At 46.2% G+C, this 11,588-nt stretch overlaps 1 protein-coding gene across 3 annotated transcripts in view; it reads right to left on the reverse strand.

Moving 5' to 3' along the window:
- LOC139232481 (zinc finger protein 618-like) overlaps positions 1-11,479 on the reverse strand; it is a 121,115-nt gene extending 109,636 nt beyond the window's left edge. For all 3 annotated transcript variants that reach the window (XM_070862751.1, XM_070862750.1, XM_070862749.1), the window contains exon 1: positions 10,829-11,479. The gene's annotated coding sequence lies outside the window, so the exon portion shown is untranslated. The remainder of the gene's footprint in view (positions 1-10,828) is intronic.
- Positions 11,480-11,588: the final 109 nt, after the last annotated feature.

The following is an 11,588-nucleotide window of genomic DNA, read 5'->3' on the forward strand; positions in this document are numbered from 1 at the left end:
GGTGGGGGGGTGGGGGGAGCGTGGCAACTGGGGTGGGGGGGTGGGGGGAGCGTGGCAACTGGGGTGGGAGCGTGGCAACGGGGGGGGGGGGGGGAGCATGGCAACCGGGTGTGGTGGGGAGGGAGCGTGGCAACTGGGGTGGGGGGGTGGGGGGAGCGTGGCAACTGGGGTGGGGAGCGTGGCAACCAGGGTGGGGGCGGGAGCGTGGCAACCGGGGTGGGGAGGGGGAGCACTCAAAATGATCGAAGGGCCGGAGGAGAGAGCAGCCTCCCCCCCCACACACACGCTCTCCCCCCACACGCGCACACACACACACCCCCCCCACACGCACACACACACACCCCCCCCCCCCCACACCCCCCCCCCACACACCACCCCCACCCCACACGCACACACACACACACACACACACCCCCCCCACACGCACACACACACACACACCCCCCCCACACGCACACACACACACCCCCCCCACACGCACACACACACACCCCCCCACACGCACACACCACCCCCCCCCACACACACCCCCCCCACGCGCGCGCACACACACCCCACCCACACACATATACCCCCTCCCCCCCACACACTTCCCCCCCCCCCCCCACACACACTCTCCCCCCCCCCCACACACACACACCCCACACACACACACACACTCTCTCTCCGCCCCCACACACACACACACTCTCTCCCCCCCCACACACTCTCTCTCCCCCCCCACAAACCCTCTCTCCCCCCCCACACACCCTCTCTCCCCCCCACACCCCCTTCTCTCCCCCCCCACACACCCTCTCTCCCCCCCCACACACTCTCTCTCCCCCCACACACTCTCTCTCCCCCCCACACACTCTCTCTCCCCCCACACACTCTCTCTCCCCCCCACACACCCTCTCCCCCCCCCACACACCCTCCCTCCCCCCCCACACACACCCACCCTCCCCCATCCACACCCACCCTCCCCCACACACACCCACCCTCCCCCATCCACACCCCACCCTCCCCCCACACACACCCACCCCCACACCCCCCTCCCACCACCACCACACCCCCCCACCCCACACACACACACACACACACACACACCCAATTTGTCCTCCTAATTATATTCAACTTTGGTGTCGAAGGAGCTTTTCTGCTACCACCAATGAGTGCTCACCTCTGCGTTCATCAGACTCGCTCATTGCACTTTGGTTGGTGACTTTTGTGCCTTTGTTCTAGGTCTCTCTGGCCCACAGGACTCTGCACCACTTGGCAAAGCAGGAGACAATGATGATGGGCCGAAAATTCCAGTCTTAGCGGGTGCATACAAAGTGCGTGCGGACCTGGCAAGGCCTCGCAAAAGCCAATTTTCAGGGCGCGATGAGCAGGACATCCACGCGGGAGAGATTGGGCTATTTGCCCAACTCATGCCCAGAGAATGTCCTTCAAATTTTTACGCCTGGTAAAACCAGGCACATAGCTTACTTTTACCAGTGTAAGAGTTTTAAAACATATAAAAATTTAAATACTCTTTTATATTAAAAATCCTGACCATTAAGTTTATTTTTAACACTATTAAAAAAAAAATTCCAAAAATTTTAAATATGCGAGGTGTTTTATTTATTTATTATGCTGTGTTTCGGTGTTTTAGTGGGTTTTCTCATTGATACTGAGGTGAATGATCAGCCATGATCTTACTGAATGGCGGTGCAGACTCGAAGGGCCGAATGGCCTACGCCTGCACCTATTTTCTATGTTTCTATGATAGTAATGGGAGTCCGTACAAACAGCTCCCATTTTTATCAATGAGAATACTGCATAGTGATTGATGGTCCAGGCCCACGTGACTCCAGCTTGGCGTACGTACGTAAAGGCATCTTCCCATGCGCTGCACAGCGAATCTAGGTCTCCGACCGGAATCTCTATGTTCCTCTGGGACCACCAGGTACTTTTGTAGACTTTTTTCAGGCCGGAAGCATTCGTGCGAAGGAAGCCTCCAACCACAATTTTGCCCCCAATGTCTTGAACGTCTCGTCTGAAAGGAGCGCCCTCTGTCATACCATTCCCTCACTGTCCTGTCACTATGTGCTCAATTCCTGACATGGAGCTTGAACCCACAAGCTTTTGAACCAGAGGCAGGAGTACTACCGACCCAGCCAAGCTAACATACATGACCGATGAGTTCAAACATTGCTAAAACTGCAAAAATAGATTCCTTGTCTTCATGAACTTTCACTCAGTACAAAAGGCTAAGCAATTTACCTTCCAATCACAAACAGAGAGTTTGAGACAGGTTAGTGCTTCCATCATGAACATTATTCTTGCTTGGCCAGAAATATGAATAAACCTGAAGCCAGTCTCCTCACTGTACAAAAAAAAGGGTTGAGAGAGAAAAAAAAACTACATACACCCTAAAGGAAACTAGAGGCGCCTAGCCATAAAGTACATTTATTTATTAAAAACATGGTTTTCTTTTAAATTTAGATTAGAAAAAAATGTTAAGGGACTCTTTCCACACCACTTGTTAAGTAATTGAATCACACACTAGGTGGGTTGCAGGTTCGATCGTTGGTTTGTACTTAGCTGATCTCAGACAAGCCAACAATAGAAGCTCAAAATTTATCAGGGTTAGCAGGAGGAAAAAAAAACAAGGCTTTCTCTCGATGCAAGTGTGGATGTAGAGTAACGTTAGGATTGAGATACTTCCAGCACTCGCTGTTGAGGCACACACGTGTATAGCAGCCAGTTAAGTAGGATATCAGAGTGAAGGAGCCATGGTCTTTAGGAAAGGAAGGAATGGGAGAAGCCCCATGGAAAAAATGTGCATCCTCAATAACAAAAACAGGGAAAAGGAAAACGCAGTACCACCAGGGACGAATGGCAATTCATGTTCATCAGAACAGGTGCATCACCTGTTCGTTTTTGTGCACCACTTCGATGCTTACCATGGAACTGCAGAGGTCACATATAGAGTTTAAATAATTCATGTCATCATTAACTTGCATACATCACAAGTTACTGATGCGAACCAATCCTGTTTTGAATTCGGATTTATCCAACAATGATCTGACAGCTCTTAAACAGCCCTTTCCAAAAACACCACGCCCACTAAATTTAAACAAGACAAACTAATAAATAAGAGAAAAATAAGAATGAGTTGCCTGGACTTTGACATCCCCACTGTACATTTAGAATTGAAATAAATAAATTCTAAGCACTGGGTTCTGAATTGCAGCAAATCATAGGACAATGTGAAAAGAAACAGCAATTCAGTTAACGTTATCATAATTTTTTGAATCCAAGAAAAATAAATAAATCTATTTTATTTTTCTATTATAGGTTGTAATACTTCTTAGATCCTGGTTCTTGCCCCATGAAATTCAACATGATTCAACCCACTGCCAGTGAAAATGTAAACTTTTGAGGCATCAACCAATCCTCAGGAAGTTTGTTCATGCAACACAGCCAGTAATTGCTCGATTTACCTGGTTTTAGCGGCAGTGGAAAGCCTCTTTCTCCATTTCTGTCTGGCGCCTGGTGGAGATGTAAACAAAGCAAGGGAACTCCAGGAGAACAGTATAATGGTGATCTCCTGAAACTAGTATTGCAATGTACAAGCACCAAATGTTTGCTTTAAAGAAACTGCTACATACTGGAGATGCTTATTAACAGGCCATATCCTGTGGGAATGTTTCAGAAATAATAGGCCCCAATTTTGCCCAAGCAGAAATAACGTACACTGACCTATACGCATGTTTCGTTGTGGACCATCTGCACTGGGAAAAAAAAATCCCAAGTTTCCAGCAAACATAATCATCCTGTCGCACCGGCGCTACCCGAATCGATCTCGGGGGGGGGGGGGGGGGGCGGGTGTGGTGCTTAGAGTGCACGCCTAAAACGCACAGCGCATGCGCAAAACAAAAAAAAATCGAGTCGGCTGTGTGTGGAGGATTGGGAGAAGGCTGCCCCTCATGTTTTTGGGTTGAAGACTCCTATTCATCTGGTAATTTTGCCTGCCGTGTGGATTTAGAAGGCTTCCCTGGACTTCAGGAACATCTTTGAAAATTTTGGGCCACTTGGGACATCGATGGAAAAGGTGGTGAAGATTTGTTTTATTTGAATGCTTACAGTTCTATCATCGAAGGGGTAGCATTAATGGTAAGTTTTCTTTCATCCGTTTTATTTTTAAAGTTCCATAAAGTTGATGTTTTATTTTTAAAGTTCCGGAAAGATGATGAAAAATAGCCAGGGTGTCCCTTCGGCAGGGGATAGGAGCGGGCCAGCGTGGATTTCTTTAACTGCAGGCAAGGCTTTTTCCTACGGTGTTTCTCGTGTCTGTGCGCCGATTTAAAAAATATCGTTAATGATGAATGTTGGCCTTATGGCCCGAATGCTACTTTTCAACGTACACCAGCGGCAGAATGTATGGGTGCCAAACATCCTGCCAATGGTAGTCGACGCCGGCGCCCCAACATTGTGGAATCTTTTTAAACTAAGCTTTAGCGCCAGAAAAATCACTGGGCAAAATTGGGGCTTATAAACTGTATACAACAGTTACCGTAAAGCACATGTAGTCCATTTTAAAAATAACATTTGAATGGCTTTCTTGACCACACCCACTTAAATGCACAAACTCAAGCTGGGATGCAGTTCATAGACACTCGCAGCTCAAATAACTGAGTACCAATTTCAATCATAACATAAGAAATAAGAGCAGGAATAGGCCATATGGCAATTCGAGCCTCCTTCAGTTTTTCTCACAGCAACATAACTGGCCGTTTGAGTATAGGACCTTCATGGCATTTAACTGATTTTCCCCTCACTGGCCCAGAGGTACCAAGACCAGTCAGCTTCCCCTCCTGCTGCTCTAGCAAACCAGAGATCAGAATTAGACTTTACTGGACTGTGTGGCTCACTTTCACACTGCTGGTGCATTTAGCTACTAAGCCATTGCGAACAGGATGCAATTCTTAAAACAGACCTAAAATTAACTTGTTTTCTATCCCAGAAAAACATTATGGTCCAAAATTAGACATTCCTTTTACGGACTTCACAAAAACACAGATGACATCAGATTTAAGTTCTAATTCTGTTAATAATTTGGCACTTAGCATGTTTCATACACAACTCATTTGCAAGCGAAAAACAAAAATAGCAAACTGCACTTGCATATACGTCCAGGTGAACAACTGGTTTCTACACTTGCTTTTAACAGTGGGTTACAAGTATAGCTTGATTTCCCAATACACCTCAAAAACATTAGAGGACAGACCACCCTTTCCACAGATTATGTAAATTCAACTCCATCAAAGGCAATCAACAAACTCCAGAATATCCCACATTATTTATCCTTTCTCGGCATGTTTCCAAGATCCCATGAGTTTAAGAAACATCATATTCCACACAACGTTTGATTTAGCTGCACACATTCCTACAATTTGTAGGCCAGTTGATAGCCATTCATCCAGTTCATTTTTAAATGCACCAATTGACAGAGGAGTGATTTGGATAAGAAACTGACTCACACTAGCCCAGGTCAATAGCTCCTGGTCTGTCAGCTAAACAACATTATTTTCACACGAAGGTCAGCAAAAGGAAGACAATTATTATTAGAAGCCACCTTACACCTTCAAACGAATACACAAGATCCCCGTGCCAGTTTCAAACCAGAGACAACTTTAGAGTATTTCTCAAAGTTCCCAAATCAAATAGAAAACGCAAAAGTCAAGAATATGAATTTGAGAGATTTCTGAATTGAACTGTTTCGGTTAATTTGACAGATGGCTTGAAAATGTTCTGCTACTTATGGCTTTTCTAAAAATACGCTTTAAAAAACAATAGTTGCTTCTGTATTTGATAAATGTGTCTCTAACCTATATTTATATAAACAATCCCATAGAGGAGCATGAATTCTGCAGATTAATTCCCAAGTTATTTCATCTTCACTTACTGGTCAAAAACATTTGGCAGTTACTATACGCTACGTACACTTTTACTTAGAAGACTCAGTGATTGGAATACATCTATATATTAAAATCCATGTCCTGTCATCGTTTAAAAGTTTTGTGTTCCCACACCCGATTACATATGTAATTGTCTCCGACACCTGTAGGCTCCAATAGTGTTTATCATTTAGAGATCTTTCCAAAGGTATTTCACTAAATTCCAACCAAAATGCTATTAGTCAGATCTGCAGGAATCCAGGGTAAACATTTGGGAATGGGTAAGAAATTGGCTGAGGAGTAGAACAAATATGTACTTAGTAGCGGATACCTGTATTGGGGAGGGTGGGGGAAAAAGAGGGTGTGGGTAGAAATATTGAGGGGGTGCCTCAGTAATGTGTGTTGGGAACACTTGTTTGACTTGGTTTCAGAAACTCAATGCAAATTGATCAAATTTGAAAATGATACCAAACTAGGTGGGGCATTGGAATCAGATGCAGCTTAGAACTTACAGAATGAGCTGGCCAGAATATGTAAGTGGACAGAACATTAAAATTTAATGTGGCCGGGTAAAATGATGCACATAGGAAGAAAATATCGATGCCACACATATTCCACAAGTGACGTTGCACTAATGATGAAGTTGTCTATGTCAATAATGAATAAGACACAACTTTCACGCTGATGGCTGACTGGGAAGATTATGGGGGAGAAATCCGGCTGCTTTGTGCCTCTCATTAGTGCCTGCAGGGTGTGGTAACAGTGCACTCAGGGGTTACCGACCAGGCGTGACGAATTCACCGACGCAAACGAACTTCTCTGGCAGTATTGCGCTGGCGCCAACACTTACCGTCTCGTCCTCTTGTGCCCCGTAGATCGTGACGTCATTTGGTGCACAGCGCCCCAGATGTGATATTCGCTCCCGCCCCCTGCAGCATCGACGGACATCAACAACAGTCGCTACAAGAAGTATTGTCACCTAGGCCGGCCGCTTGGAGGGCGATATTTAACGGCAGTGGTGGTCAGGTAGGGCAAAATGTACCATACATTTCACAATCTACTGCACCATCCTCACCACCAGCAACTTACTCCATATTTTCCTGCATTCGCAAAAACTGATTAAACGCTGGAAAATTGCAATTTCTTCAGATTTTAATGGGGACGAAGTTGTGATAATTACTTTCTGTTTTCAGCAAAGGTAACAACGGAGCAGCACAAAAGTCCCTGGAAATCCCGAGTGGCGTAATTAATGCCTTACTCCATAATTTCCTCTTTCATTTGTGCCATTCAAGGATTCCTACACTGTAGATGCAGGGATGTCCTCAGTAAAATCTGGGTCAATAAGTTCTGGCGAGACTGATTGAAGACTGTCTGAAGTAGAAGTGCAATGCACTGCAGTGGCCATATTAATTCGCCATCACAAATATGTAGTCATCATAGCCAGTCCCTCAGAATCGAGGAAGACTTGCTTCCACTCTTAGCAAGAGTTCTTAGGTGGCTGTACAGTCCAATACGAGAACCACAGTTTCTGTCACAGGTGGGACAGATAGTCATTTAGGGAAAGGGTGGGCCTGGTTTGTCGCATGCTCCTTCCGCTGCCTGCGCTTGATTTCTGCATGCTGTCAGTGATGATACTCGAGGAGCTCAGCGCCCTCCCGAATGCACTTCCTCCACTTAGGGTGGTCTATGGCCAGAGACTCCCAGGTGTCAGTGGGAATGTCGCACTTTATCAGGGAGGCTTTGAGGGTGTCCTTGTAACATTTCCTCTGCCCTCCTTTGGCTCGTTTGCCATGGACGAGTTCTGAGTAGAGCACTTGCTTTGGGAGTCTCATGTCTGGCATGCGAACTACGTGGCCTGCCCAGCGGAGCTGGTCAGTGCTTCAATGCTGGAGATGTTGGCCTGGATGAGGACTCTAACGTTTGTGCGTCTGTCCTCCCAGGGGATTTGCAGGATCTTGCGGAGACATCGCTGGTGGTATTTCTCCAGTGACTTGAGGTGTCTACTGTACATGGTCCACGTCTCTGAGCCATACAGGAGGGCAGGTATTACTACAGCCCTGTAGACCATGAGTTTGGTGACAGTTTTGAGGGACTGGTCTTCAAACACTCTTTTCCTCAGGCGGCCAAAGGTTGCACTGGAGGTGGTGTTGGATCTCGTCGTTAATGCCTGCTCTTGTTGATAGGAGGCTCCCGAGATAGGGGAAGTGGTCCACGTTGTCCAGGGCCATGCCGTGGATCTTGATGCCTGGGGGGCAGTGCCGGGTGGCAAGGACAGGCTGGTGGAGGACCTTCGTCTTACTAATGTTTAGCGCAAGGCCTATGCTTTCATATGCCTCTGCAAATACGTCGACAATGTCCTGGAGCTCAGCCTCTGTATATGCACAGATGCAGGCATCGCCCGCGTACTGTAGCTTGACTACTGTAGCTTGACGACAGAGGTTGGAGTGGTCTTGGACCTGGCCTGGAGACGGCGAAGGTTGAACAGCTTCCCACTGGTTCTGTAGTTTAGTTCCACTCCAGCGGGGAGCTTATCAACTGTGAGGTGAAGCATGGCAGCGAGGAAGATTGAGAAGAAGGTTGGGGCGATGACACAGCCCTGCTTGACCCCGATCTGGACGTGAATTGGGTCTGTGATGAATCCGTTGGTAAAAGATCATGGCTTGCATGTTGTCGTGGAGCAGACGGAGGATGGTGACGTACTTTTGGGGGCATCTGAAACGGAGGAGGACGCTCCATAGACCCTTGCGGTTGACAGTGTAAAAGGCCTTTGTAAGGTCAAGTCTGTAGTACAGTAACAAGCATCACCAGTATTTAGTCTGGCAGGATCTTTAAATTTACAAAACTCAAAACCCTGCCACCCTCTACACAGGAGCTGGATAACAAGACTGCTCTACCTTCACTGTGGTTACAAATGAAAACAAGAACCAAATTACTTAAGATTGTTTGTTAAATTTTCCCACATTTTTAGACAAACTCTACCCAGATTCATTACACGTGTAGTGCACAAAACCAGAAGTCTCCCTGAAATGTGCTCAATCTCCCCTGAGTCAGCCAGGCTCGATTCCTACTAACGGCAATTGTTGCTAATAATTATGAGGCTCAACTAGCAGTGCTCAGACTGTCAAAAACATTCCACTGGAAATTTTAAATGAATCAAGCCAAATACCACACAGTTCTTAGATCTGTTATTAGTGATAGTGGTCATAATCAGGAACCCTGGTGACTAAAAATAATTCAGGTTCCATTTTTATTGCATGGAATTCTGAGATTCTGAGCACAATTTCCCATCTATTTATAACTAGGGCCATTAGTTTTCATTGGCTTATGGGGAATGGAAGTCAAAATTTCATATTTATGACATGGGATCTCAACCCACATTTTAGGGGTCATATTCCACAATTCCATCCATTTCTCATGAAAACTTCAAATCACGATCACTCCCTATGCTCATTCTCCCTTTCCGCAGCACACCAGGTTTTGCACACAAGTGGGCTGAATAAGTGAAGTACTCAACATTCCCAAGCTAAAGTACCAGAAGCTTGACTGGACACTAATCTAATTTCCAACTGCATTTGAAAATAGAATCAACCAGACACAGAATATCATTTTTGTAAGTAGCTTGGTGGATGCTTTGTGTTTTACTCATTGAAAAATCTGCAGATATATCAATTTTAACCACGATCACCATTGAACTGATTCCAAATATTTAGTCATCCAAATCAACATTGGTACATGAAAGCACTATTACATTCAAATCTTCCTTTCTAGTGCTCCCAATCGCTCAGCTAATTCAGTCACAAGTAGCACAGCCACACTAATGAAAGGTTCCATGTTCAATCCTTTGGCCACGCAAAGCAAGCTTTCCACAGCTGGGTGCTATAATTGGCCTTTATGTCCCTGAATTAGAGGCAGGGGGAAATGAGGAGAATAAATCATTCGAATTCTTGCTATTGATCACTTTCCAGAGATTCATGCTGGAAGCATGGACGTAAAGATTGGGTTGGCAGTGATGCCATCTGCAGTCTGACAAAGGTTCATTGGTGGCATAATAGCCACGTGGGCAAGGTACTAGCACCCACATCACAGGCCTACTAAGCAGAACAGTAGTGAGGAGAAAGAAAGTTACCAGAGAAATAAATCATGGAAAAATGCATTCTTCTCCATTCGCAAAGCTTTTTTGGTAAAACCATCACATCAGTCAAACACAGAAAAGTCTCTGATGATTTGAAACTTGCACAAACTATTCTAGTAAAGTAGCAAGACTAAATTCCTTAGTGTTTATATTTATTGCTGCAGATAATGTTTTACTAATTAAAACATGAAACGATTTCCTTCATAAGAGTTTCTTCCCGAAAATTTGGGCATTTTAGGGAAGAAACTCTTATGAAGGAAATCGTTTCATGTCTGACTGTAGCCTCAAAAAACAAATCCACACAAGAGTCAGCACTACACAATATTTCACTGCAAGTGATTACTTCATTCCCCTTCCCAAAACTGTAACTGGAGCTTACTGTCCATGCAATTCTTGAAATTTTACAAGATAGTACGTCCATGACAGTCCAACATAAAACAATAAATAAATGGACAGAAAGCTCCATTAAGGGCTACGTTTCCTCTTACAACTGGGATTCTAGTAATTAAAAAGACAAATTAACCATTGCAAAATGTACACATGAATCTTAACCCTATAAATTCGTATTTAGCAGAATGATCCCGTCAGGCATTTATAAAATAAACAGTTTGCACTCATTGCTAGGCATCTGAAAGCCAGATCAGACGCATACAGCACTGAGGAGTATATGCAGCAATCAGGCCACACTCTCAACATCATATTACATGTGGCATGCAACATATCCCTCTTTGTTGTAATAAACAGTGTAAATGATTGTGAACCCTCTTATTACCTCATCTGCATGCAGCTGATGTGGTGCATGTGGCTTTGAAGTGAACTCTTTGCAGCTGGAACGGAACCAATCTCCCCGGGAGATGCTGGTGGTGGTGAGGCTTGTGTGGTTGTGGAATTGCAGCGAGCCACAGGTTTTGTCCCCCGAGAGCTTTTCTAATAATCGCAGCGGATCAGCCAGCCCTCCCTTGCAGACGGAAGGCACAAGGCAGGTAGAGAGTTAAGCCCGGCTAGATGAAAAGCCGCACATGAAGAGCGCCGGCTGCCTCCATCCCCCAGAGCTGAGGCAGCGCCTGTGTGAAGCGATCCCACAAACTACACCATCAGAAGGCGGGTGGGGGGGGGATGCTAATGATGAGGAGGGAGGAGGGGGTGGCGCTGGCCGACCATGAGACCGCGCACACAGCACACACACACACACACACACAAATCAAACTCCTGGTGTTACTGCAGCCGAGGCGGAGGCCGCGGCTTCCCCACTCTCCCCTCCGCGGGCGGAAAATCACCAAACAGACGCCGGCAACCCACCGCACATGTTCTCAAGGGTCCGACCCGAAAGTCAAACACTTAAAAAAAACCACTAGGGGGGAAAATGGCTGCCACAGACAGCTCGGTGGCGAAGCCACTCCGGAAACGGAAAATGGCCGCCTGCCCGCCCTCCGCGCGAGCGATCAAACGTCACGGGCGCATCTGACCAATCCGGAGGCCGCTGGGGTGCGCCCACGTGACGCAGAAAGCTTTCCGGCCTGGCTTTTTCCAAA

The sequence above is a fragment of the Pristiophorus japonicus genome, chromosome 20 (genome assembly GCF_044704955.1).
Source record: "Pristiophorus japonicus isolate sPriJap1 chromosome 20, sPriJap1.hap1, whole genome shotgun sequence".
NCBI lineage: Eukaryota > Metazoa > Chordata > Chondrichthyes > Pristiophoridae > Pristiophorus > Pristiophorus japonicus.